We start from the raw sequence: 26,675 nt of genomic DNA, 5'->3' as shown, positions 1-26,675 counted from the left end.
GGAGAAGGACCAACGGCGTGAAGGACTGGTGATGCCGCCCAGCGCGGCTGGACCAACTCCCCATCGCAGAGAACAGCGAGACATTCAGGACAATCCTGTGTTCCAGAAGACCATGTGAGGGCGCTGGAGAGCCAGTGAGGCAGCGGCAGGTGCACAGGGGTCGCCCGGCCAAGAAGCATACAGTGCCATGGGCAGATGCTCGCGGCGGCAGCAGGCTTGGCGGGCACAGCGCAAGGCACTTAGGGGGCAGGAGGAGCACTGCTCAGCACCGCTAGTCACCAGGGGCCGCACGGTGAGGTCGCGGACTGCCCCCCACCCCCGTGCTGACACGGGAAGGCCGACAGCACCCGCACTGGTGCTGGACGCGGTGCAGCTGGACGTTCACACACCGCTGGCGGGAACTTGGGACAGGCGCCCACGCTGGAGAAGGGGTGCCAGTTCCTCGTGAGGTGAAACATACAGCTGCCACGTGACCCGACCATTCCTCCCAGAGGGATCCTCCGGGGGAGGGGAGATGCGTGTCCCCAAAGGGACCTCCCTCGTATGTTTGTGGTAGCGATGGCCACGTTACCAAAGAGCTAGCAATGGCCCAAATGTCCACCAGCTGGAGTGGACGCGCCACATGCAGAATCCTCACCCTGCGGGACAGCGTGTGACGGCGAAGGGGGGTGGCTGGCGGAACACGACACTGGGGTCGCAGGTCCCTGTTCTGAGGGACAGACGGCAGCAAGCAGGAAGAGCTCCCGCCGTGCCGTCTCACCCGCGTGAAGCCAGGGGGAAAATCAGACGTTTGCCCCTGCAGTGGGAATGAGGATCAACAGGGGATACGAGGGGACTTTTGGAGGGTGGACAGTTCTTGAGTCTTACAGGGTGGCATGCCATGTAGCGGTCAAATGTATCAAATTTTACTGTGCATTCTCATGTATGTACCTTAAAAAACAAAACCCGACATAAGAGTGAAAGGGCAAGAACAGAGAGTATGGATGGGGCAGACCCGCGGGGAGCGAGCGGCTGCTGGAACCCGCGATGGGTGCAGGGAGCTCACTGGGCTCTGAGCTCGCAGGTTTGACACTTCCCATAACACATGCCCGGAGACACCCTTCTGCCTCGGACGCTCACATCCTTCGTGGGTGAGGCTGGGGGCCGGGCCGGCAGGCGCGGAGAGTCGGCCGTGACAGCGCCTGCGCAGTGAGGCAGGAGCTCAGCCACCGCACAAACCACGTGGGCACAACAGGTGAGCGCGGCGTGTGAACCCCTCCCTCCAGGTTCCAGGGAGAAGCACAAGAACACTTGTGTGCATAGTTACAAAATATTCCTCGATGGACATTAAGGAAATAAAAGGTCACTGGGAATTTTGGTCACTCATGGGGAGGGAACTTGGTTCCATGACGGTGCGGGGACCTGGTTTTATCCTGAATCAGGTTTGGGGTCATTGGTTACCAACGTACATCCGTGAGGTTACACTTGAAACCCCATCCTTTATCCCTCACCTTTCAGCAAGACTTCTCACACGCCTGCTTATGTCTGTCTTTTTACCTCCTGTCTTCCCTCAGGGTTGTGTTTTTATCTTGATCCTGTCATGAAGAGACACGCTGGAAGTCCTTCCTCCGGTGCGTACCCCCCACGCACCCCACTTGCCCCTGCCTTTGGGCTCCCCCAACTACTCATCTGTCAGGCGTTCTCCAACGTTTCTGTAAATACGGTGGTTCTTTCTCCCCGGTGTCCCCGGACATGTGTCATATCATAGACGCTGTTCTGAATGTTGCTGTTTTTCTCTCTTAAAAACAGACGGTAGAAGGGCGCCTGGGTGGCACAGCGGTTAAGCGTCTGCCTTCAGCTCAGGGCGTGATCCCGGCGTTATGGGATCGAGCCCCACATCAGGCTCCCTGCTCTGCTGGGAGCCTGCTTCTTCCTCTCCCACTCCCCCTGCTTGTGTTCCCTCTCTTGCTGGCTGTCTCTATCTCTGTGTCAAATAAATAAATAAAATCTTAAAAAAAAAAAAAAAACAGACGGTAGAGATCTTCCCGCACATACACTTCCTCGACACTGGAACCTCTAAACAGCCACGCCCGTTGCCTTGTGGGGTCGTGTCACCGCCTGGTCCCCCGGAGCGGACAGCTGGGTGGTTTCGCGTTCTGCTGGTACACGCGATGCTCTAGCAGATAACCCCGACGCTGCATCGCTGGCCTGGGGAGGTTCAGGCGCGCGTTCTCGGGGCAGGGGCAGAAGTCCTTGCAATCCCACGACAGCGCCAGATCACCCCCACAGCGGCCGTCGTGTCCTCACTTGCCCGGCACCTGCTCCCTCCTTGCCAACCACGGCACGTGACCACTCTGAGGGATTTTTCAAAATCCAATAGGTGAGGAGTCCTATCTCTGTATGACTCTTATTTGCATTTCTCTTATTATAGGTGACCCTACACTCATGGGTCTTTTGTATCTCGTCCAGGTTGACTCTTGGCTTATGTCTTTTGTCCATTTTCCTATAGGGCATTTCCACTCCAATGTCAGGGATTCATCAATATCTTTGGTAGCATTTTTATGGTTTCACTTCATCCACATTTGTATCTTTGACCCTTTCTAACTGGCATGTGGTCAAGGTATGCCTCGAACTCCCTCGTTATTCAGAGGAGCAACACCGTCTGCGAAGTCCATCTTCGCTGACAGTTGTGACCATGCACAAACTCCCACTTGTGCCGTGGCTTGTGACCTCTGCCTTCCACCGCCCTCCCCTCCTCCTGCGGCCGTGCTACCCAGCTGTGCCCCCACGGAGTGCATGACGCACTTTGATCTCTGGTGGGGCTTGCCGCTCCTTCCTCCTTTTTCCAAGTCTTCTTGACTACTTCTGCTTGTTGATTCTCCACGCGGACTCTAGACTCAGCTCACCCAGTTCAGGGGGAAAGCTATTTACCCTGCAACCCACTGCAACGAGCTCCTTCGCCATGACTCCCCACACCGCTCATGAAATCAGCAACCTCCAGGCCGCTTCCAGGTCACGGGCCGCTGGCTTCCATCCCAACCGCATGTTGCTTAGCTGGCCATTCCCTGCTTCAAACACTCCTCTCCCAGCTTCTTTCTACCTCACTGGCCACGCTTCACCTCCACCCCATCTCTACACACATGGCGCCGCTCGGCCTCAGCCCAGCTCCCCTCTGTCACTGCCTGATCCTTAGGGAGTCTCACCCTTCCCGCTGTGACAAATGCCATCTCTCCTCTCTTTAAATACTTATCTTAGAGGGGCGCCTGGGTGGCTCAGTCATTAAGCATCTGCCTTCGGCTCAGGGCATGATACCAGCGGTCTGGGATGGAGCCCCACATCAGGCTCCTCCGCTGGGAGCCTGCTTCTTCCTCTCCCACTCCCCCTGCTTGTGTTCCCTCTCGCTGGCTGTCTCTCTGTCACATAAATAAATAAAATCTTTAAAAATAAATAAATAAACACTGAGTATGCACAAGTGAGCATGGGGAGGGGCAGGGGGACAGAGAACCCTGAAGCAGCCTCCGTATGGAGCGTGAAGCCTGACGTGGGGCTTGATCCCAGGACCCCGAGATCATGACCTGAGCTGAAATCAAGTATCAGCCGCTCAACGGACTGAGCCACCCAGGCATCCCTGCCCCCGCTGCCATCTCTTGCTGGGGCCTCCTGAACTGATGTTGCCCATGACACCTACACGCTCTCCCGAGTGCCTTCCAGGAGCACAAAATGAAATCCGGATCTCCCCCCACAAACCAGTTCTCTCCCAGCAGCCTCCTTCCAGCAACCAAGAGCCCCAGTGGGCTTGTCATGTTCTTTCTTCTATCTTACTCCCAAGTCCCACAGAAAGGTCTGGGGCTTCTGTCTGCAGCAGGTCTTGGCCTCTCCACCTTCACTGCCAACACCCTGGTCCAAGTCAGTCATCATCCACACTAGTGCCCTGGTCGGCCAAAGCATCCATCAGACCCTATCAATTCCTCATCCTGCTTGTAAGGACATCCAATCCCCTTCTTCCCTGGTAGACACAGCCCCTGCCTTCCCCGACCCCACCTCCCAGCACCATGTCCTGAGCCTTTCCTCTCTAAGGTTCGGAGTCACCAGCCTCGGCCCAGGTCCCAGAGCGTGCTGCTTGCTTTCCTGCCTGGCCTGATTGACCTCCACGGGGAGAAGGCCGGGGCCAAGAGCCTGTAGGACTGGGGGTTTGGGGACTGGAGGTGTGGGGTCTGGGCCCTAGGACCCAGAGGACTGGGGGTCTGGGGATTGGGGTGTAGGGGTCCGGAGGACTGGGAGTCCAGGGATTGGGGGTGTGGGTCCAGGGCCGGAGGACTGGAGGTCCGGGGGGTCAGGGCCCAAGGGCCCAGAGAACTGGGGGTCCTGGGCCAGAGGACTGGGGATCCGGAGATTGGGGGTGTGGGTCCAGGGCAGGAATACTGGGGGTCCGGGGACAGGGGGTGTGGGGTCTGGGGATTGGGGGTGTGGAATCCGGGGCCGGGGGACTGGGGGTCTGGGTACAGGGGGTGTGGGATCTGGGGACTGGGGGTCCGGAGTCCCAGGGGCCGGGAGCCCCGCTCCTTCTCGCCTCTTCTCACTCTGTTACGACCTGTCGCTGGTCTTTGATGCCACCCGGGGAGGTTCTCGAGGGGACAACTCGCCACGCCCCGCCCACACCGAGCTGACGGGTGGCGAAGAAAGGCGGGCAGCGGGAGGACACGGCCCGCACATCCGACTGAAGGGCTCGGGGTACAGCACCACGAACCCAGACAACCCGACCCCGGGCTCGCGACCGCAGCCAACCCGGAAGTGCCGGCCCGGTCGCGCATGCTCGCTCCGCCTCCCGCGCGCTCCTCCGTCACGTGGGACAGCGTGCGGCCGCTCCCGGAAGTCCCCCGGGAAACGCGAGCCCCGGGGCCGCGGGTTCCGCCCGGCAGCGCTCCGCCGTCTGGGCGCGCGTGGACTCGGGTGAAATCTGTCTGTCTGCCGTCGTGGGCGCTCGCGGAGGACGCACTGCGCGTGGCTCCTCGACTGCGTGGCGCGGGGCTCCCGGGCGGGCCGGCACGTCGGGCGCGCTGGGCGAGCGGTACGGGATGGTGACTCGGCGCCGAGTTACCTGCCGGGCTCACCTGGGCAGCGGGGCAGTGGGCGGTCCGCGGACCAGGCCCTGCCCTCGTGGGCCCGCCCGCCGCGCCCCGTCAGCTGGAGCACGGTTTTCCTTCCAGGGGCCGGAGGGGGATGGAGGAGAATTCCCACCCGCCTGCGAGGGCTGAGATCCACGCGCTCTGCCGCGCTCGCTGGAGGGCCGGCGTGCGGGTGGTGTCCTCGCCGGACAGCTCGTTTGCTGCAGAGCTCGGAGTCCTGCGTGCCACGGTGAACTGCGGGAGTAAACCGCACCCCACCCCGCCCCTGCCTGCAGGGGGCCCCATCCTCACCCCCACCCGCTTCTGCCTGCAGGGGGGCCCCATCCTCACCCCCACCCCGCCTCTGCCTGCAGGGGGGCCCCATCCTCACCCCCACCCCGCCTCTGCCTGCAGGGGGGCCCCATCCTCACCCCCACCCCGCCTCTGCCTGCAGGGGGGCCCCATCCTCACCCCCACCCCCACCCGCCTCTGCCTGCAGGGGGGGCCCATCCTCACCCCCACCCGCCTCTGCCTGCAGGGGGGCCCCATCCTCACCCCCACCCCCGCCTCTGCCTGCAGGGGGGCCCCATCCTCACCCCCACCCGCCTCTGCCTGCAGGGGGGCCCCATCCTCACCCCCACCCCCGCCTCTGCCTGCAGGGGGGACCCATCCTCACCCCCACCCGCCTCTGCCTGCAGGGGGGCCCCATCCTCACCCCGACCCCCACCCCCCCCTCTGCCTCCACGGGGCCCCCATCCCCACCCCCACCCCCGCCTTGGATGGATGGTGGGGTGAATGGATCGGTGCTGTATCAGTTGACGCCCTTTTCGCTTCGAGTGGTAGAAATACTGACAAGTGTGGTCATATGACCTTACGGGGGCTTGTTTCTCTCCCGTGACAGGAAGCCGGGAAGCGGGAAGATTTCTGTTAGTTCAGCAGTCCAGGGGTGTCAGCCAGCATCTCTGTAACCAGAGGGGCCTTTCCCTCATGGCCACAGAGGGTTGCCATAGCCCCAGATGCCACATCCATGTTCCGGGCTGGACAAAGGTGGAAAAGGATAGTGACGGAAAGGTCTCTTTTATCATGGAAACAAAATGCCCAGATGCTCCCCAGTTGGTCTCCAGCTACACATCACTGGCCAGAACTCTGTCTCAAGGTCAGTAGTGCTGCAGCGCAGCTGGAGAGTGGGCACTGGGCTTTGCCGGTGTTTATGGTGAAAGAGAAGAGAGCCGGTTAACAGCTGGGGTGATCTCTGTCCCTGGGGCTGTCCAGTGTCTTTGATGGTTCCCATGTGGTGCATCCCACCTTCCCACTCAGAATTCAGGGGGACCACCCAGGCCTGCATCCCTTGCCACATTTGACGTGGCCTGTAAGGGGGCTGCCACACCAGTGGGCTGCTGGGACAGTGCTTGTTGAATCTGGTCCTGGCAAAGGCACTGCATTTCTGGGGCTGGAGGTGGTGGAGGCAGCAGACCCCTTACCCAGACCAGTTCTTCTTCTTTTTTTTTTATTTAAGATTTTATTTATTTGTTTGACAGAGACAGTGAGAGAGGGAACACAAGCAGGGGGAGTATGAGAAGGAGAAGCAGGCTACCAGCGGAGCAGGGAGCCCGATGCGGGGCTCAACCCCAGGACCCTGGGATCATGACCTGAGCGGGAGGCAGACGCTTCACGACTGAGCCACCCAGGCGCCCCAACCAGACCAGTTCTGGTAGGGGATCTGGGCACCGTTCCTGGAAGCTTAGCCCAGTCCTCAAGCCAATTTACAGGTCATTGTAAGTCCACATTTGCTCAAGTGGATTCTGTTGTCTGTAACCATATGGGTTGGATTGTGTCCCTTCAACCGTTATGTTGAAGTCCTAATCCCCAGGACCTGTGACTGACCTTTTTTGGAAATAGGGTCTTTACAGATGTAATCAAGAAGACGTTGTTAGGGTGGACCTTAATCCACCATGACTGGTGTCTTTATAAGAAGAGGAACATTTGGACTCAGACACACAAGGGGAGAGGCCATGTGACAGTGGGGCAGAGACCAAAGGGGTGCAGCTGTGAGCCCAGGAGGGCCCAGACTGAGCCACACCGGAAGCTAGGAGGGCAGCCCTGCCACACCTTGATTCTGGATCTGGCCTCCAGAATGTGAGAGAATAAACTTCCCGTGGTTTTAAGTCCCCCCCCCCCCCCGTGTGTGGTCTTTTGTTCCAGCATTCCAGGGAACTTGACAGCAGCCCAGAAACCCAGCCCAGTCCACAAACCACAGTGTCGGGGTGAGTGGAAAGGGCGGTGGGTGGACGTGTAACCAAATGTCAGGCGGTGGGGTTGGTGTAGTGAGGAGGCTCCCCACATCCTTAAGAGAGACAGACAGCTGGCCCAGACTCTCCCTGTGCTTTCCAAGAAGCAGCAGAGCTACCAACCGTGGCAGCCACCCTCACCCCGGGGGAGGAGAGGAGACCTTGGCCCCGGGAGGCACCGTGTTCACGGTGAGATGAGTGGTCTTCACCCCCCACGGCCCCTGAAGCTGAAGAGGACCTTTGCTCTTATGCTCAGTCTGGGGTGGGCACTATCCCTGGGAGGGTGGGCCACAGCTCGCTCAACCAGGTCCTGTGGGGTGAAATCGGGCACTTTCAAGTTCCCAAATGAGGGCTCCTGGGGGAAAGGTTTGGTCCATTTGGAAAGCTGTGCAGATGGGGACAGGAAGGGGTGGAGGGCTGGGTCCCAAGTCATCCTCAGGTCTCACAGTGGCGAGCGCTATGCTCTTGCTCTGTGGCAGCGTGGAACCAGATGTCTGCAAGGGGAGCTCCCCTTGCTCCTGGAGTTTGGGGGTGCTCGCCATCCCGGGATGGTCTCAGCATCCAGGGCTCTCTGCATGGGGGGGGGGGGTTTCTCAGCATCCTCTCAGCCTGGAGGGGCTCTCAGCATCCGGGAAATCTACTCAGCATCCCGAGGTCCCTCAGCTTCAGGGCCTCTCCGCATCTGGGGTGGGGGTAGGGGTGGAGGGCGCTCAGCATCCCGGGGACCCTTTCAGGAGGCCTCCGGGCCTCGTCCCTGAGACCAGCGCGCCACCTGGCGGCGCTGAGCCGCAAAGCACCCTGCGCAGGACCCGCATCTCTCCGGGATGCGCGGGGGGCTTCTCCGCGCAAACCCCCTCCGCGTGGAGATCATGGAACTGAGGGAGAGCGCCGCCCTCTGCGGCTGGCGCAGGTGCAATCTGGGCTCCCGCCCTGTGGGCATTGGGGGTCTGGGGGGCCTCTCCCTGCGCGCGGACCAGGGGTGTGTGAGGCGGGGCTGGTCGCGGGGTTTCCCGGGAGAAAGGGGGAAGCGCGGGGGCTTTAGGCGGTGCTTAGGAAAGTGGTTTTGTGTGCAGAACGGAGAAGGGGGATGGCTCACCCCGTGCGGGGCGAGGACGAGGCCTGGACTCCCCCGTCCCCCCCGCAAGCGGTAAAGGCTTTGGTTGGGCGACCGGGTGTGGAGGGAGGGGCGGCGAGGCAGGTGGCCAGGTCCGGGATCTGAGGGACAGGGACGGTGGGGCGGGGGGTACCAGGGCGGTGACCTCGGCTCTGGCCCCGGTGTTGGGGGAACAGAGAGGCCTGGGTGGGGCCGGGATTTGAGAGGGGCCAGCACATAGCCGTGTCGAGGCCGTGGGGGTGGCCACCCACCGGGGCCAGGAGTGTGGGTGGGACGGGGGTTCCAGTGGGAGCGCAGGGGGTGCCTGGAGAGGCAGCCTCGGTCTCTGCGGGGGCGGGGCGGTGGCAGGCCTGGTTTAGGTGGGGCCCCGCCAGGGCTCTGGGTAACTTGAAGGGGCAGCAGCCCCAGGAGAGCGAGCGGGAAGGGAGGGCAGGAGCTGGAGGGGCTCCAGTACCCCCAGGACTGCCGGGCGTCCTCAAGGAAGCCTCCAGGGCCCATACCCAACCTGCCCCCTGCCCCTCTCTCCTCTGCCTCCTGTCCACCTACTCCATTTTCCCCCAAACAGTCACTGCAGCTTCTCCCCCAAAAGCTGCTCCATCTAGGGTCTCTAAAGGGGGACTCTCCCCCGGAACCCAGCCTACACGTGCCCAAGACACTGTCTAGGGGTGCCCTCAGGGGCCATCAGAATCCCTCCTGGGGAAAACTGCCTGCGTCCTCCCTGGGGGACCCAGCGAGGTGCCTGGCTGCAGAGGGACAGGTCACAACAGGGCTTACTGGCCGCTCCCTGTGCCCTGGCAGAAGAGATCTGGGGACCTGGGTCCTCTGTGAGTTGGGGAGGTGGCTGGTTTGGGGAGGGAGGGCAGGCAAGGGGAGAGAGACCTGGTCACAAAAGTCTCAGGGGCCGCAGAGCAGGGGGCAGCACCCGGGAGCCAGATACACATCCTGATAGACTCCCCCTCGTGCTCTGTCCCTTCACCCTGACCTGCCCGGGGTCCCTCCTGGCCTTGGCTGCACCCAGGATAGAGTGTTTATATTTGTTTAAAAAATTATTTAAGCTTATTGTGTGTGTGTTTAAGATTTTATTTATCCGTTTGTCAAAGGGGGGGAGAGAGAGAGAGCGTGCAAGCAGGGGGAGTGGCAGAGGGAGAGGAAGAAGCAGACTTCCCACTGGGCGGAGACACCCCCCCCCACGCCACGGGACTCGATCCCAGGACCCTGGGATCATGACCTGAGCTGAAGGCAGATGCTTACCTGACTGAGCATGTTTTAAACTTGCATGGATGGCAACGTGTTAAAATCATGCTGATTCTTTATCCCCCGTGTTTGCCTTGAGGCGTGACTTACATGCAGTAGGGAGCCCATATCTGAGGTGGACAGCTAGATAACGTGGACATGTGTAGACCCCCAAACACCCGCGTTCTCCAGCCCCGGTGCACACCCTTGCGCCCATTCCCTCGGTACAGACCCCGGGCAGCTGCATCTCACCAGCTCTGCCCGGTTCTGAGCCTCCCGTGAAGGCACTCGGGCAACATGCCCTGTTCGGCATCCAGCTTTTTTCCAGTTGATAAGATACCCCTGAGATTCAGTACGTGTTGCACGGAGTCAGTTGTTCCGGACTGCTCAGCAGCCTTCCACGAGGGACGGCCCGCTCTCCTGTCCGTGGACCTGCGGCTTGTTTCCAGTTTGGGGGGAACGGCACTAAGACCACTCTGATGGTTTTGTCTGGGTTTTGGTGGATAGAAGCACGCTGAGTGTATCTTTCGTTTACTTTTTATCGTAGTGTAATTTATATCTAAGGAGGGCACAGGTCTTTACTGCCAGATATCTGTAAGATATTGGGTTTGTTACATTTATTTATTATTTTTTAAAAGATTTTATTTACTTATTTGACAGAGAGAGAGACCACACAAGCAGGGGGAGTGGCAGAGGGAGAGGGAGAAGCAGGCTTCCTGCTGAGCAGGGAGCCCGATGCGGGGCTAGATCCCAGGACCCTGGGATCATGACCTGAGCCAAAGGCAGACGCTTAAGGACTGAGTCACCCAGGCGCCCTGTTTGTTTGTTTGTCTTCCTTAAAGACTTATTTATTTATTATGTGTGTGTGAGAGAGAGAGAGAGAGAGCAGTGGGAGGGGCAGAGGGAGAGGGAGAGAATCTCAAGCAGACTCCCTGCTGAGTGCAGAGCCTGACTCAGGGCTCGATCTCATGACCCTGAGATCTTGACCTGAACTGAAACCAAGAGTAGGTTGACTGAGCCACCCAGACGCCCCATGTAAGATATTGTTTATATGCAAAGCCTGTAATTCCACTTTTCATTCTTTTTAAAACTTTAAAAATTGAGATATAATTCACATATTGTAAAGTTCACCTCTTTAAAGGGTACAGTTCACTGGTTTTTAGTGTTCACAGAGTTGAGCCAACGTCATCCATCACCATGATCTAACTTCAGAACATTTCATCACCCCTGAAAGAAACCCGGTCCCCACGCGCTGGCCCTCCCCCTCCCCACTGGATAGACGGCTGTTGTTTATCCGTTCATCTGTCCGTGGGCGTTTGGGTTGTTTCTGTTTGGGGCTGTTGTGATGGCGCTGCTGTGAACACACACGCACAGGTTTTGTGTGGACATATGGTTTTCATTCTCGGTTGTATATCCGGAAGCTGGATTTCTGGATCATATGGTGGCTCTCTGGTTAAACTTTCCAGAATGCCTGCATTCCTCGCGGTAACGTGCGAGGGCTCCAGTGTGCCCACATCCTCGCCAGCACTTGTTACTGGGTGTCTTTGGACGAGAGCCATTCCCGTAGGACCGAAATGGTACCGCCTCGTGATTATAATTTGCATCTCCCTAGCGGCTACTTACATTGAGCGTCTTACCCTGTGCGTACTGGCCATTTGTGTATTTTGTTCACATCCTTTGCCTACGTTCTAATTAGGCTGTTTGTCTTTTGCCTATTACCCAGTCGTAAGAGTTCTTCATGTGTTCTGGCTGTCAGATGCTTATCAGATATGAGGGTTTGCAGATAACGTCTCCCATTTCATGGGTTGTCTTTTCATTTTCTCAATAGTGTCCCTTGAAGCATAAATATTGCTAATTTTACGGAAGGCAAACTTACCTATTTCTGTTGTTGCTTATGCTCTCGGCATCATGTTGACGCTTGCGTCTGTGTTCTCTTCTTAGAGTTTTATGACTCGAGCCCTTACGTTTAGGTCTTTGATTTCTTTTTTTTTTTAAGAAAGAGAGTGGTAGGGGAGGGGCAGAGGGAGAGGGAGAGAGACAGTCCCAAGCAGGCTCCACGCCCAGCACAGAGCCCGACGTGGGGCTTGATCTCAGGACCCTGAGATCATGACTGGAACGCAAATCAAGAGTTGCATCCTCAACGGATGGCACCACCCAGTCACCCCTTAGATATATTTTGGGGTAATTTTGTACATGTTGTGAGGCAGTGATTCAACTTCATTCCTTTGGGTATAGAAATCCAGTTGCCCCAGGAGCACCCACTGAAGACTTCCTCCCCACGGCACTGGCTTGGCACTCTTGCTGGAAATCAGTTCAGCATCAATGCCCGGGTTTATTTCTGGACTCTCAGTTCTGCTCCGGCGATCCCATCTGTATCGTCCCGTCAGTGCCACACCATCTGAATTACTGTAGCTTTGTATACATTTTGAAATCTGGACGTGAGAGTTCCCTCACTTTGTTCTTTTTAGAGTTTGTTTTGGTTATTTGGGGTCCTTTGCGTTTCCATGAGAATTTCAGGATCAGCTTGACGGTTTCTCCCCGTCTTCACCAGCATTTGTGGTTTTCCATTTTTAAATCATGGCCGTCCTTGTGGGTGCACAGTGATGACTCGTTGTGGTTTGACTTGCATCTCCCTAGTGACTAATGATGGTAAGCATCTTTTCATGGGCTCATTGGCCATCTGATGTCTTCTTGGAGAAATGTTTATTCCAATCTCTCTCTTTTTGGGGGGGGGGTAGGCTCCATGCCCAGTGTGGAACCCAGCTTGGGGTTTGAACTCGTAACCCTGAGCTCAAGACCTGAGCTGCAATTGAAGTCAGGGGCTCCACCAGCTGAGCCGCCCAGGCGCTGCTTTATGAGTTGAGTTGTTTGTTTTGTTGCAGCTGTTGGGTTGTAGGAGTTCTTTGTGTACTCTGCGTATTAATCCCATGTTTGGGATCATCATAATTTGGAAATATTTTGTCCCGGTCTGTGGGTTGACTCGTCCTTTGATTCAGAAAGTTTTCTAATTTTGATGAAGTCCAACTTGTGTTTTTTCTTTGGTTTCCTGTGCGTTTGGTATCATACTTAAGAAACCATTGCCAAATCCGAGGAAGCTTTACCCTATATTTTGTTCTGAATTTTACAGTTTTAGTTTTTCAATTTAGATCTTTGATTCATTTTGAGTTAATTAGTTACTTAATTAATTATTTTTAAAATAAGCTCTGTGCCCAACAAGGGGCTTGGACTCATGACCCCACGATTCAGAGTCACGCTCTCAGCCCGCCAGGGCCCCACGAGTTGATTTTTGATTATGACACGAGGTAAGGGTCCAACTTCATTCTTTTGCTTGTCAGCATCCAGTTTTCCCAGCACCATTTGTTGAAAAGATTTTCCTTCCCCCATTGAGTGATCTCGGCACCTTTGTCAAAAACCGATTGACCATACGCGTAAAGGTTTACTTCTGGGCTGTCTGTGCTGTTCCACTGGTCCATGCGTCCTTCCTTATGCCAGTATGATACTGTTTTAATTACTGTAGCTTTGCAGTAAGTTTCAAAGTCGGGAAGCGTGAGTCCTCCAACTTTATTCTTTTTCAGGACTGTTTAGTCTACTTAGGGCCCCTTGCAATTACACGTGAATTTGAGGATTGGCCTATTTCTGTGGGAAAGGCTTTTAGAATTTTCATGGAGATCGTGTTCAATGTGTCGATTGCTTTGGGTAGTACTGACCCTTTACAGCGTTGAGTCTCCTGATCCGTGAGCACAGATGTCTTTCTGTTTATGTAGGTCCCCTGAAATTCCTTTCAGCCATTGTTTTGTAGTTTTCAGCATTCAAGGCTTTCACCAACTTGCGTAGATTTATTCCTAAATATTTAATTCTTTTTGTTTGTTTGTTTGTTTTAGAGAGAGAGTGTGTGCATGCCCGTGTGGAGGGGGGAGGGGCAAAAGGAGAGGGAGAGAGAATCCTGAGCAGACTTCCCTCTGAGGGCAGAGCCTGAAGCAGGGGCTGGTCTCACGACCCTGAGGTCAAGACCTAAGCAGAAATGCCGAGTCGGACTGACTGACTGAGCCAGCCAGGTGCCCCATGAATATTTAATTCGTTGAGATGCTATTGAGGTTGGAATTGCTTTCTTAATTTCGTATTCTCTTCCGAATTATTTTTTTTATCTTAATACTTACTACTGCCTAACATTTAAATATATTTTTTGTTCATTTTTTGTCTTTTTCTACTAGAATAAAACTTTGGTAAGGGCTAGAGCTTTGATTTGTTTCCTATAGTCTCGGATCTTCAAACAGTGTCACGCACATAGTGCAGCACGTAATTGTTGAGTGCGTTAATGAGCGAAAGGAAATGTTTGTCTATATTGGCATTCAGTCTGTTGACCAGAGTTTTTCCCCTTGTGCCATGATGAAGGAGGCTACAGTAGGCATCTGTGAACATGTTTTCTGCACTGGAGGTTTTATTGTCATGGCAGGAATTCTCCATCAGGGCAGCGATAGCCATATATGACTTAAATAAAAAAAATATATTTGTTTCTTGTCACCAAAAGCCTTTTCTATATTATAGACATTCATCATTTGTCTGTTGTCTGCTTTATAAATATATATGTTTTTCCAAATTTACCATTTTTTTAATGCAATCTCTACCCCCAGGGTGGGGCTTGAACTCACAACCCCGAGAACGAGAGTCACACGCTCCACCTACTGAGCCGGCTGGGGCCCCCTCCCCCATTTACCGTGTTTGTATTGAGCTTGTTTGTGGTTTCCTTTTCCACACAAAATTTAATATTTCTTTTGTTTTTAAAGATTTTGTTTATTCATTTGAGAGAGAATGAGCACAAGCAGGGGGAGGGGCAAGCAGAGGGAGAAGCAGGCTCCCCGCTGAGCAGGGAGCCCTATGTGGGGCTCGATCCCAGGACCCTGGGATCATGGCCTGAGCTGAAGGCAGATGCTTAATGGACTGAGCCCCCCAGGCGTCCCCAAATTCAATATTTCTATGGAGTGAACTGTATCTACCTTTCCTTTATAGTTTTAGGAGACCTGGCTTGGGTTAAGATGTTTTTGTCAACCCTGGATTATATATGTGATCTGTTTCCCCCCCAGTTCTTCCCATTTCTGCACTTTGTGATTGAGTCAGTCTGGTCTGGGCGCTGACATGCAGCGGGAAATCTTCCTACAGGCGGTCGTCTTGCTGCCTCAGCGCCGCTTACTAAACAGGATCTTTCCTCCTTTGCTGTCCTAGCCGGAATTCTCCTGTACGACAAGGACGATTTCTTGGACTTTCACTCCGGTCCAGGGGCTGGTTTGTCTCTTCCTAAATGAGTTCCACATTGACTGGATTACGGTAGCTTTAGAAGCTGACCTAATATCTGGGAGGGCAGACCCTCCCTTGCCCTTTTGCATCTTTCTGCTTTATGCCCTTTTGCTCTTTTCTCAGCTGTTCTGGGCATTTATTCTCCCGCACGCATCTTAAGGTCATTCCAGCCCCTGAAAAGACCTCTGTGTTGCTACCTGGCATTGCTTTCCTCTGCTCCGATCTCACTCTGCACTGTTCTGCGAGACCGTAGAACTTTCTCCGTTTCGGTCCGGGCCGTCCTTAGTCGTCTCCTTACGTATTTTGTATTTCTGTGTCACTGGAACAAATGGGACAGATTCTCTCATTATTGGAATAGAAGGTTGATCGTTCCATATGCTTCTTTTCTTGCCAAATTCACCAGATTATTCTATTAATTCTGGTAGTTTTTACTAGAGTGTCTCAGATTGTCCAGGTCAAGGATATCACCCTCAGAAAGAAGTGGCTTTGTAATTCTTCTTTTCCAATGTCGATGCTAATTACCCTACTTCCATCTATAGTCACAAGTGAGTGGATGCCAATCTTCTCATTTTATGTACCATCTGTTATCAGCTGTGCTGGGGGAGGGGGAAGTCCACCTTTCCCTGTGGGACAGAGTAGGGTCAGTACTGCTCCTCCCGCATTGGCCAGCCTCCTTTGCTCACCACCTGGTCCGGTCCCTGCAGGACGAGCCGGCGGCTCCTGCCCACCCATCAGCAGAGGTCCTTGCTCACCTGGAGCCAGGGGTCCTGTGTGGGACAGCCCAGGCCCTTTAGCGCATGGCTCCCCCCAGCCCAGGGTGTGAGTGTGAGCCCCCTCCTTGTGGGCCTGGGGGCTGAGAAGGAGAAAACTAGAGCCTACTGTTCCAGGGCCACGAGGAGCCAGGCCGGCCCAGCTGTTGGGAGCCGGGTCCCCATCAGGGTCGTGGAAACTTCCCCAGCCCAGCTCACCTGTAAGTGCAGGTGTGGCATGCCACCCATGGGGATAAGGCAAGGCCGGGGCTTTGCAGGGGCATACAGTGGTGCTCAGTCTTAGACACATCCCTCCCTCCTGCCTGGGGCTCCTGAGCCCAGGCCCTGCCTCCCTGTACCCTCCCACTCTGCACCTCTCTACGGACTGACCCTGACTGCAGGCTCCCCCATCCTGAGAAACCAGTGAGGCCAATGAAATCCTGCCCTCCTACCGTCCTGGCCTTAGCCACCGCCGTCCCCCTCCTGTCCCCACACTTCCCCGACTTCCCCGGCCCCAGCGTCTGGAGCCTGCTTGCTGGCCTGACCCCCCGTCTTGCTTTCTGCAGTCTGTGCTCTTTGGCTCTTCCAAGTTGCCCAGGACTGGGGGAGAGGCACAGCATGCCAGCATGGCAGACACGTTCCAGGAACCCCATCCCTATTCTCTGCCCCGGTGCACCAGGCAGAACTGGGCATGGCCCCATGGTGGGAGAGTCAGGGGCTCACAGAAGGTAGGGCTGCAAGGAGTTCTGCAGGACCAGAAGGGCCCACAGGCTTAGGACAAAGGTTTCCAGGCAGGTTCCCGGACACCTCAACTCTCTAACACTGTGGGGTGCTGCAGTGCCTCCCCTTGGTGACCCCCCCGGGGGCCTTCATGCCTGTCTACACCCCAGGTCTCCCTCTCAACTCCAAGGAAGAGCTCTGAGCCAGTCCAGGGCTGAAAAGGACGAGCATGTTGGCTTTGGGACCAGGGTCTCTGCTGTGGCTTCAGGAACTCAGAAGACAAGGAGGTAAACTTGTCCCTCGGGGTCCCTCTGAGAAGGTGGGGGTGCATCTCAAAATAGGGCTTTGTGGCCCCTCTCTCATAGGCAAAGAAAGCACACATTTAAACATCTCGTCCAGGGGCACCTGGGGAGTTCAGTTGGTTGGGCGTCTGCCTTCGGCTAAGGTCGTGATCTCAGGGTCCTGGGGTCAAGTCCCGCATGGGGCTCCCTGCTCAGCGGGGGGGTCTGCTTCTCCCTCTGCCCCTCCCCCTGCTCATGCTCTCTCCCTCTCTGTCACTCATTCAAATAAATAATAAATAAAATCTTTTTAAAAAAACAAAAATCTCATCTGTCCCCACTTCCTGGGGCCAGTTGTTTGCACCTCGCCCCTCCCCCTGCCTCCAGATTGGGTCTCCCAGAGCTCCTCTTCGCCCCTGCTGCTCTTTGCCCCTACAGTTGCCAACTCCGCCAGGCAGGAGCTGTTTCTGCCACTCCCACCCCTGCCCTCCCTCTGTCTGGGCCGGTGCCTGGTACAGCGTCCCAAAGGCCCCACGCCACATCCAGTCTTTCTGATGGCAGGGTAAGGAAACTGAGTCACGGAGAAGCCACGTGACTTGCTTCAAATCCCAAGCTGCTGGGTGGATCAGGAGCGTCCACTGGCACCCTCCTCTGAGACAGCTGGGCCGCGCTGGACGTCCCGTGCCTCTTGCTCCGGTGGAGGGCTGTCCTCAAGGGATGCCTCTTTGTGCTCAGACTCCTTCCCCTGCAGGGATGGAGTTCTGGCAGTGGGTTTGTCCAGTGGAAAGGGCTCTGTTGCTCCAAGTTGGGAAAGTGCCTCAGGGTCCGCGGAGGACGGCAAAGGCAACAACCCAGCCGCCGTGCCCTCAATGCCCCTCTGCGGCCCACCAGCGTCAGCCCCTCCTCGCCAGCCGCGCCCTCGGTCTGGGTTTAACCAGCTGGTAGACAAAGTGTGACAGATGGTGACGGCAGGGCTCGTCCAGGGGCTACCGGGGCAAACAGCAGGGGCAGAGCGAGGGGGGTCGGCACGTGCTCCCGGGGGACGAGGCCTTCGAGCCGGGACAAGGGCAGGCTGGCCGCCAACAGTGTGCACAAAAGCCCGGAGTGCAGGGGTGCACTAGAGCTTGAAGAGCGTGGATGAGGCTGGACGGAGAGGCTGCCTTGGGGGGGGCTTCCTAGGCTCAGGTTTGCGCCATGGCCCCAAGGGCCACGGGGAGCTAGCGAGTCTGTGTTTTGGGGTGGCTGCGCTCTGCTGGGCGGGGACAGGAGCCAGAGCGCAGGTCGGGAAGAAGGGGGGCAGGAGGGAAAGCTCCCCGCCATCCGCCTGCCCTGGGTCCCAGGACCCGAGGGAACAGTCGCTGTCTTCTGGAATGGTTTCTGGGGAGGTGGGGGGCTCTGACCCCACATAAGGGGAGGCTGTGGGTCTTCTGGAGAAAGCAGGGCTTCTCCCTCCCCACCCCAGCTGCTCCCCCTCTTCCTGAAGCTGCCTTCCCTCCCACAGGCCAGGCCTGTCCAGACCCTGCTCTCCCCACCTTGCCTGCAACCTGGCAGTGGCCAGCACCCTCCCCCACCCAGAGTGAGGACTCCCTGTTGCGGGGACGGTCCTGGTCTGTAGGGTGTCCCAGCAGCAGACCCCGTGGTGAGGACCACAGTGTGTGGTGACGGGGCGGACGAGGGAGGTGGGGTGGGCAGGCAGCCCCAGCGGGCCCCGGGAACCTCTTTACCAGAGTAGCTGTGGGACCGAGCCGGGGGCTCGCCTCCCCGGAACCGGGGCTGTGGGTGCTGACTCCTTCAGCTTGGAGCTGAGAGCCTCCTCTCCATGTGTCATCTGGGGCTAACCAGCTCCCGCACATATCCATCAAGCTCTTAATTTCAGTTACTTTATTTTTAATTCTAGAATTTCCATCTCGCTATTGTTTTTCTAGCTTCCAGGCCTCCGGTTGAATTCTCCATCCTGTCATTTACTTGAACGTTTGAATTATAATTATTTAAAAATCCACGTCTGATAGCACCAATATCTGGACCACCTATGAATCTGTTTCTTTTATTTTTTTCTATTTTTTAAGAAAGATTTTATTGGGGCGCCTGGGTGGCTCAGTGAAGCGTCTGCCTTCTGCTCAGGTCAGGATCCCGGGGTCCTGGGACCAAGCCCCACATTGGGCTCCCTGCTCAGCGGCAAGTCAGCTTCTGTTTCTCCCTCCGCCCATCTCCCTGCTCATGTGAGTGCACTCTCTCTCTCTCTCTCTCTCTTTCTCAAATAAATAAAAATCTTAAAAAAGGTAAAAACGATTTTATTTATTTGAGAGACAGAGAGTGAGGTGGGGTAGGGCAGAGGGAGTGGGAGAGGGAAACCCAAGCAGACTGTGCACTGAGCGTGGAGTCCAACTAAGGGTCGGACCCCATGACCCTGAGATCACGAGACAAGCAGTAGGAAGCCCGACCGACCGAGCCCCCCAGGCGCCCCTGCTTTGTGCTTTTAAATCAAGCTTTTGGAGTTGTTTTCGGTGCAGATATTTCATCAGAACGGGAAACTAGTTTTTGCTTTGTGCTGAAACTTTACTTCTGGGCGCATGGAGTTTCACGATTGTGATTAAAAATTAAATGGTCTAATAAACTATAGTGACTGCTATAGATTTGGTGGGTAGATGGTAACATTAATCTACCAGATGACTTGATGTAAGAAATTATTAAAATTACACACATATTGTGTGTTTTAATTTTATAACAGAATAATGAGAGAAATAAGGTTGCATTTATTTTGGTAAGAAACATTAAGAAAGAAAACATGTCAAGATACAGTATTTTTCTTTTCTTTTCCTCCTTGTAAAATTTGACCTGAGAGCAAACACCTTAATCAAAACTGTCTGATTCCCCTGGCGTGCGGTTCTGGGTGGGAATGTCACACTCGGCTGAGCACTAGCCCAATTCCAGAAGTCTGAAAACTCCAGTTTATCTGCTGCAGAGGGGACCAGCAAGCCCACGTACATCTTGTTCTGATACTTGGGAGTGGGTCCTTTTGGTTCTGCCTGCCTCTGGGAGGCTGCAATCACTTATCTTTACTTGGAAGAACTTGGGTTTCTGCCTCATTTGATTTGGGTCCATCGTGAGGCCACCAAACCTTGCTACATTTTATTCAAATGCTCCCGTTTGAGCCATGGAGCCAGGAGGACGGTCAGCGTGGCCAGTGCGCTCAGTATGCAACAAACACTGAATGAGGGCGCTGTGATACGTGCGGAAATTGTAAAGCAGGGTGCCTGGCTAGGGGCAGGGAGCAGGCGCGGCGGGGACAGGGTCGGGGAGGTGCGGGGCTCCAGGACCTGGTGCGGGGCGGCTCACAGGTGCTTATGCACAGCGGTCTCTACAAATGCTGTTGTAACACATTTTAAAAATAGGCCGGCTTTCCTTAAAATTGTTAAAACTGTACGAACAGCCCGTGTTCATGAGTCAAAATACAGAAAAGAAATAAATGTAGAGTGTGAAATAAGTATAAATATATAAAAATAAAATATGAATCGGAGACATGAAACAAAAAATTCCATTATGTGAGTCAGAATAAAGAAGGCATTTTGCTTAATAAAATGTGACATTTCAGTATCTTAACAAGCCTTTGCTTAGAGAAGACGTTACTGCCGCTCTTCAGTAAAAGATCAGATTCGGTCTCCTGACCATGGAGGGGACGCAGGGTATCCCCGCAGCCCCTGCACCTGCGTGAGAAGGTCTGAGGCCGTGAGCGGGCTGTGGAAGGTGAGCAGAAGCGGCCCTTGCTCTCTGAGGGCCGCCCTGCGAGGAGACCCCCCTGGGGCAGGAGATGGTCACCTGCCTTGTCTACCAGGGGAGCTGCAGGGCTGTGGGCAAGTTTCCGGATGTATTGGGCCTGGGCTCTCAGCAAAGATGGGTTCTGTGTCCCAGCATGAGGGTGCGCGAGAGAGAAACATGGCTTCCCGACTGGACCACCGATCTCCTAGCTCCTCACTGTCCTCCTCTATCCCCTACCCAGGAGCATGGGGGCAGGGATGTAGGGGGAGGGGCAGTGGGGGCAGGGGTGTGGGGGGAGGCGCAGTGGGGGTATGGATGGGGAGGGGGCAATGGGGGTATGGATGTGGGGGAGGGGCAGTGGGGGTATGGATGGGGGGCAGTGGGAGCATGGATGCTGTCTTCCCCACTCAGGGATCCCCTGTGCAGGGGTCACTTCTGGGAGGGGTGCGGGCAGACACTATTGCCTTAAGGGGGGAGGCTTAGTGACAGCCTAGGGGGACACTGCCTCACAGCTGCTCCCACCCCACCCTCAGCCCCTCCTGGGGCTCCTGCCGGTTCTGCCCCAGCCCAGTGCCCCGCTGCTCCCAAGCCAGCCCCTGGAAGGACTGATGGCCCCCCTCCCACAGCAGACTGGTGCCCCCCTTGGGCTGCTGGGTCTCAGCTGGGGCGAGTAATTAACCATGGACTCAATGCAGCTCGGACTGTGTGGGCTCTGGCCTCCTGCTGTCTGAGGATAATACCTTCAGCCACGAGGCTGAGTCCAGAGGACTGGGTCTCCAGGAGGCCAGCAAGCCTGGGAGAGTGGCCAGGGGGCCTCCAGGCCTCTGATGGGGAGTGAGGCCAGTGGGGAAGGCTCTGCCCGGGGTCACCGTCTCCAGTCCCCGAGCACGGCCCCCGCCCCAGCTGCTCAGGCAGCAGACAAGCCCACAGGGGGCTCCCTAGCTGGGGGCCAGTGGGCCCAGGGCCTGCAGACGAGCATGATTCCTGTCCCCCACCCTGGGCCAGACAGGCCCCTGCAGACCTGGGCCGCCTCACAGTGGGTGCAAACAAGCAGGTATCTCCTGGCCTCATCTCTAGGAAGGCCCGGCGCCTGGCTGCAGCTGACCTTTGGCTTCTGGTCAGCGACAGGGGCGTGCAAGGCCCAGACTGACCCCTGCAAAGGGAGGAACCTGTGTGATCCTTCTGCCCGTGTGTGTGTGTGTCAGGCACCCCGTGTCCTGTCATGTGCCAGCACTGAGGCCACCTTCTGCGAGCACCGCTGTGCCCAGTGGTCAGGCTGGAAGCTTTCAATGTCCTGACGCTAGCAGCTAACTGCAAAAATCCGAAAGGAAGGGGACAGTTGCGGTATCACAGGGCCCCCCCAATCCCCCGCGGAAGACAAGGTGGCTGGGCTGACGGAGGTTCCGCTCATGCGGGCTCAACCAGAGGCTCCTGGCCTGAATCCTCGAGAGTGGGCTATGAGGCCCAGGAGGAGGCCGGTCCCAGCCCTGACCCCACCTGGCGGCTGTGGAGCTTAATGGCTTCAGAGGGCCACCGGGTGCTGGGGCTGGGGACAGGCCACCCCGGTTTCATCTGACTCTTCCCCTGGCTCCACTCCCACCCCTGGAGGAAGGGGTCTGCACACTCCCCCCAAAGCTGAAGGAGCCGGGTCAGGCCCCTGCCTGACTTTGAAGCCTGTGTCCTTGGCCCCAAGCCCACCCGGCCACGGGATGCCCCCGTGATGCGTGCACGTTCTGCGGGGCACTCTCGCCCCTCTCTGGGCTCTCTCTTCCCTAACAAATACAGCACAGTTTGTCATCTTTAAATACAGCTTCCTGGTTTCAGAAATGTCAAGCAGAGCCAAGGGTAGACGGTGGAAACAAGGTCTCCCCGCCCCCGGTTCCCTTGTGCAGAGACCAACGGCGGGACCAGACAGCACAGAGCAGGGAGAGGGGCTGTGAATTCACTGTGAATATCAGAGATGGCTCTGTGCTCCCCGGGCTGCTGCTGCGTCGCCCAAGGCGGGACAGGGTCCAGCTTCACTCCGGGCTGCCCTGTGTGCACACACGTTCAGGCTGTCTCTAGCTCAGCCGTGGGGGGCAGGGCAGCAGCCGGATTGCAGGGCTGGCCGGTACCGTTCCCACCCGAACTGCACACTCCCATTCGGGCATGTAACTGAGGGTGCCTGTCTCTCCACCCCTCCCCTCCTGACCCTTCGTGAGACTTCCTAGTCTCCCTGTAGGGGAAGATGGCTACTCCAGGGAGCGTGCACGTGCATTTCTCTGATTATGGGCGAAGTTCAGCATCTTTCAACCAACAGCTATTCCTGTTTCCTTTTGCACCCACCCAGGCTGCTTGACTGACGGGTTCCTAGGAGATGTCAGCCTTCACCTCCCGAATTTACAAGAGTGCTTTGTTAGGGGAGCTGGCTCATCGTTAGGCATATGCATTACAAAGTTTCCCCCAGTTTGTCACACATCCTTGGACTTAAAAGGTTATAACTATGCAAAATGTTGCAATTTGTAATTTAATTGGATTTATAAACTTTATTTTTAATGACTTCTGCATTTGTAGCACGCTGAGGAAAGCCTTCCTCATCCTGAGACTATTAACGTCTCCTGTGTTTTCTTGGAATGCTTTTGTGGTTGTGGGGTGTTTTTGCACTTATGTTTCTGAACCATAAGGATTTTATTGTGGTGCTAGGAGTCCGATGGCTGCCAGTTGTCCCAATACGCTTAATTAAATAACGCCCTTTTCCTCGTGGATTTTAAACGCCAAATATTCGTATAGTGAATGATGGCACACACCTCCAATCTGTGTGTCCAGTGAACGGCCCGTAACAAAATGTTCCGGTTGGTTCTGCAGCAGATTCCGCCCTCCGGCAGAACTAGAGCCTTCTGTTTCAGAATTTTACAGGATCTTGTGCTGCTTCTTTTTTTCCTTTTTTATTGTGGTAAATAGACGTGACATAAAATTTACTGTCTTAACCATTTTTTAGGGTACAGTTCAGGGGCATTAGGCACATTCATTTCATTGTACAACTATTGCCACCACCCATTTCCTGGACCTTTTTCATCTCCCCGAACGGAACCTCTGTCCCGCTGAACACTCACCACCCCATTCCCCGCCACCTCCAGCACCCACAATCCTTTCTGTCTCTGTGAGTCTGACTGCTCTAGGGACCTCATGTAAGGGGAACCACACAGTATTTGTGCTCTTGTGACTGGCAAGTGTCCTCACGGTTCATCCATGCTGTAGAGAAGCCAGGATTTCCTTCCATTTTACGGGTGAATAATATTTCGTGGTAGGGATGGATCCCCTTTGGCTCATCCATTCATCCATCAATGGACACTGGGTGCTGCCACCTTTTGGCTACTGCGAGCATAGAGTTGCAGACGTCTGTTTGTGTCCCTGCCTTCAGTTCTTCCGGTGAAATCTCAGATGTGGAAAGACTGGATCATATAATAACTCTATTTTTAAGTTTTTGAAGAACGTCCAGACTGTTTCCCAGAGCAGCTGTACCATTGTACATTCCCACCAACAGTGCCCAGGGTTCCACTTTCTCCACATTCTTGCCAGTACTTATTTTATCTATCTACCTACCTCTCTTGATAGTACCTAACCTAATGGTTGAGCTGGAGAATATCCGCTGCGGGATATTCTGTGCCGCCCTAGGACAGATGATGTTGGACACCTTTCCATGTGCTCGTGGCTGTCTGTGCACCATCCCTGCGGACATGCCCATTCCAGCACTTTCAGCCTATTTCTTCTCCTCCTCCTCCTCCTTCTTCTTCCTCCTCCTCCTCCTCCCCCTCCTCCTCCTCCCCCTCCTCCTCCTCCTCCTCCTCCTCCTCCTCCTCTTCTTCTTCTTCTTCTTCTTCTTCTTCTTCTTCTTCTTCTTCTTCTTCTTTTTAAAGATTCATTTATTCATTTGAGACAGAGAGAAAGAGAGAGAGCAGGGGGAGGGACAGAGGATGAGGAAGAGAGAGAATCTCAAGCTGACTCCGCGCTGAGCACAGAGCCCAACACAGGGCTCCAACCCACCACCTCGAGATCAGGACCTGAGCCAAAACCAAGAGTCAGATGCTCAACCGACTGAGCCCCTCAGCCTGTTTATTCTTGTGCCTTTATTCTCTGCATGGACTTTAGAACTGGTGTAGTTATAAAAAACATCTTGCAGCTACTTTTATTGGCTTGTATTCAATGTATAGATCCGTTTGGGGGGACTGTGGCCCCACTTGTCCTGTTTTCCTTTCCCTCGCTCCTCTCTGGGTTCCTGGCTGGGTGTACCTCATGTTTGCAGGACATTCTCCCTGTGGTTGCAGGTATTCCCCCATATCTGAGGGTGCCTAAAGCTGCTCCCCTACATCTGTCTGAACTCCCGAATGTTACCGGACAGCTCACCTGCTTGTCCTCCGGGCTCTCCATCCCCGAGTCAGGCTCTCAACTGCTGATCCCGGCACATCTGGTCAGCTGTTTCCCAGGGACAGCAGGCTGCCCAGGTGACCACTGGGAACCCTACTCCCCAACCCCCAACCTTGGAGGAAGTCAGGATCCTGGCAGGAGATCGACACAAAGAGAGAAAAAGACTTTTATGAAGGGCCATTTGCCAAGCTGTGTACAAGGGGTAGGTGAAGCTCTGGGTGGGGGCTGGTCCCAGAGCCCTGAGAAGGTAGGAAAGGGCCACTGGGAAGGGGCTGGGGCCTCAGGGAGAGGGTAACTCTGTGTCCAGTAGGGAGTTGGGGAAATTCCCCAACCTCAGGGCTGGAGGCCAAACTCACCCGGAAGCCAGTGGGGGTGGGGGATGGGGCCACTGATGTAGTGGAGCTCAGGGCGGGGGTATAGAGGGAGGAGGGCAGGTCTTAGGGGCAACCGGGAATACCCAGTCCAACCTCTTTCCTCTCCTCAGTCCCCACCTTTTGCAGCCCAGGGCCTCTGGCTGGGTACCTGACCATTCCCACCCCCCACCCTCCCGGGCACCCAGAGCTCTCTAATACCCCCATACCCCCATCAGGGCAGGTCTCGGCTGGCATCAAACCCTCCTGCCGCGCCACGTCGTCCTTGGGATGAAGTCCAAACTTCTTGATCACCCAGCTGCAGGTCCCTCCCCTGGCCCGCTCCTCCCCCCACTACCTCAACCTCGGGTTCCCTGGCCTCAGTGTTCCCACCAGGGGTCCTGTCTGCGAGCCAGCCCCCGTGGGCCTCCCGCTGCCTGGCTCACTCCACGCTCTCTCCTAGCCCGCCCCCCCCCCCGCAGGTGGGTTTCCACCTGCACGGTAGGTGCCTGAGGCTCCCTTCCATGCTTCAGGATGTGTGCCCCCCTCTTACTGCGCCCACCCCCAGGTCAGGACCTGGCACGTGGGTTTCGCGGGGACTGAGGACTATCAGGACGGACTGTCGAGTGCCCCCGTCGGGGCGGCAGCAGGCACGGGTGTACGGCGGGGTGGGCACCATCGCAGCTCCCGCTGTCCCGGCCACGAAGCCCAGCCTGCCCAGTACAGCCCCCTCCCAAACCCTGCTCCCAGGACTTCCCTCCACTGCCGCTGCCCACCCCCGAGCCTCTGCTCAAGACCTTCACCATACCTGAAAGGTAGGACGCCGGTAGAGCAATCCCTCCGCGAGGCGTCTCCCACGCTGCCCCCGCCCCAGCGTTAATCCCTTTCCCTCTCCCAGCTCCCGGGTCACCCGACACCAGCAAGCAGCCCGTGAGCCCTTACCCCAGGAACTGTGAGCACCTCCAGGGTCCCCAGCCCCACCCCGCCCGTCGGCCCACGCCACCGTCGACGCACAGGACCCCCAGCCCCAGCCCAGCCTAGAACGCCAGGTGTCTGGGAGCTGGGGGCGCGGGAGGGAGGGATCGGGTAGGACAAGGTGCGCCTCCGGGACTCCCTTCCCCTCTCCCAAGCTCCACCCTCATTTGGGCGTGCGGGGCTAAAGGTTAGGGGCGACGGAATGCTCCCCCAGCTGGGTTAAGCGTTAACCCGTGGGCTCAGGGCCAGCACGCTGGGCTGCTCTGGGCCCTAGGGTTCAGCCTGGCAAGCGGGGGCGGGTCCCCCAGCCGAGGGCGGGGCCGAGACTGGGAGGGGAGGGGGTCTTGCCGGCAGGGTGGGAATTAGTGACGAGGGGGAGGGGGCGGGCGCGGGCAACCTAGTGGTGGGCGCGGGGGACTGACCGAGACAGAG

At 56.2% G+C, this 26,675-nt stretch overlaps 2 long non-coding RNA genes across 3 annotated transcripts; one reads left to right on the top strand and one right to left on the bottom strand.

Moving 5' to 3' along the window:
• Positions 1-4,852: 4,852 nt before the first annotated feature.
• Positions 4,853-16,879, top strand: LOC113267393 (uncharacterized). Its single transcript, XR_003320751.4, has 5 exons — positions 4,853-5,047; positions 5,187-5,334; positions 5,986-6,240; positions 6,623-7,348; positions 16,651-16,879. It is a non-coding gene; the product is annotated as an uncharacterized LOC113267393 (long non-coding RNA).
• A 7,522-nt stretch (positions 16,880-24,401) lies between these two features.
• On the bottom strand, positions 24,402-26,549 carry LOC130544797 (uncharacterized). Of its 2 annotated transcripts, none has more exons than XR_008961393.1 (2): positions 26,211-26,549; positions 24,402-25,049 (listed from the first exon to the last, which is right to left on the bottom strand). It is a non-coding gene; the product is annotated as an uncharacterized LOC130544797 (long non-coding RNA). The 2 variants fall into 2 exon arrangements; XR_008961394.1 differs by lacking the exon at positions 26,211-26,549 and adding an exon at positions 26,077-26,161.
• Positions 26,550-26,675: the final 126 nt, after the last annotated feature.

Source organism: Ursus arctos, unplaced genomic scaffold (genome assembly GCF_023065955.2).
Source record: "Ursus arctos isolate Adak ecotype North America unplaced genomic scaffold, UrsArc2.0 scaffold_25, whole genome shotgun sequence".
Classification (NCBI taxonomy): Eukaryota; Metazoa; Chordata; class Mammalia; order Carnivora; family Ursidae; genus Ursus; species Ursus arctos.
The sequence above is the reverse complement of the archived record's forward strand: the minus strand, read 5'-3'. Positions and strand labels throughout refer to the sequence as shown.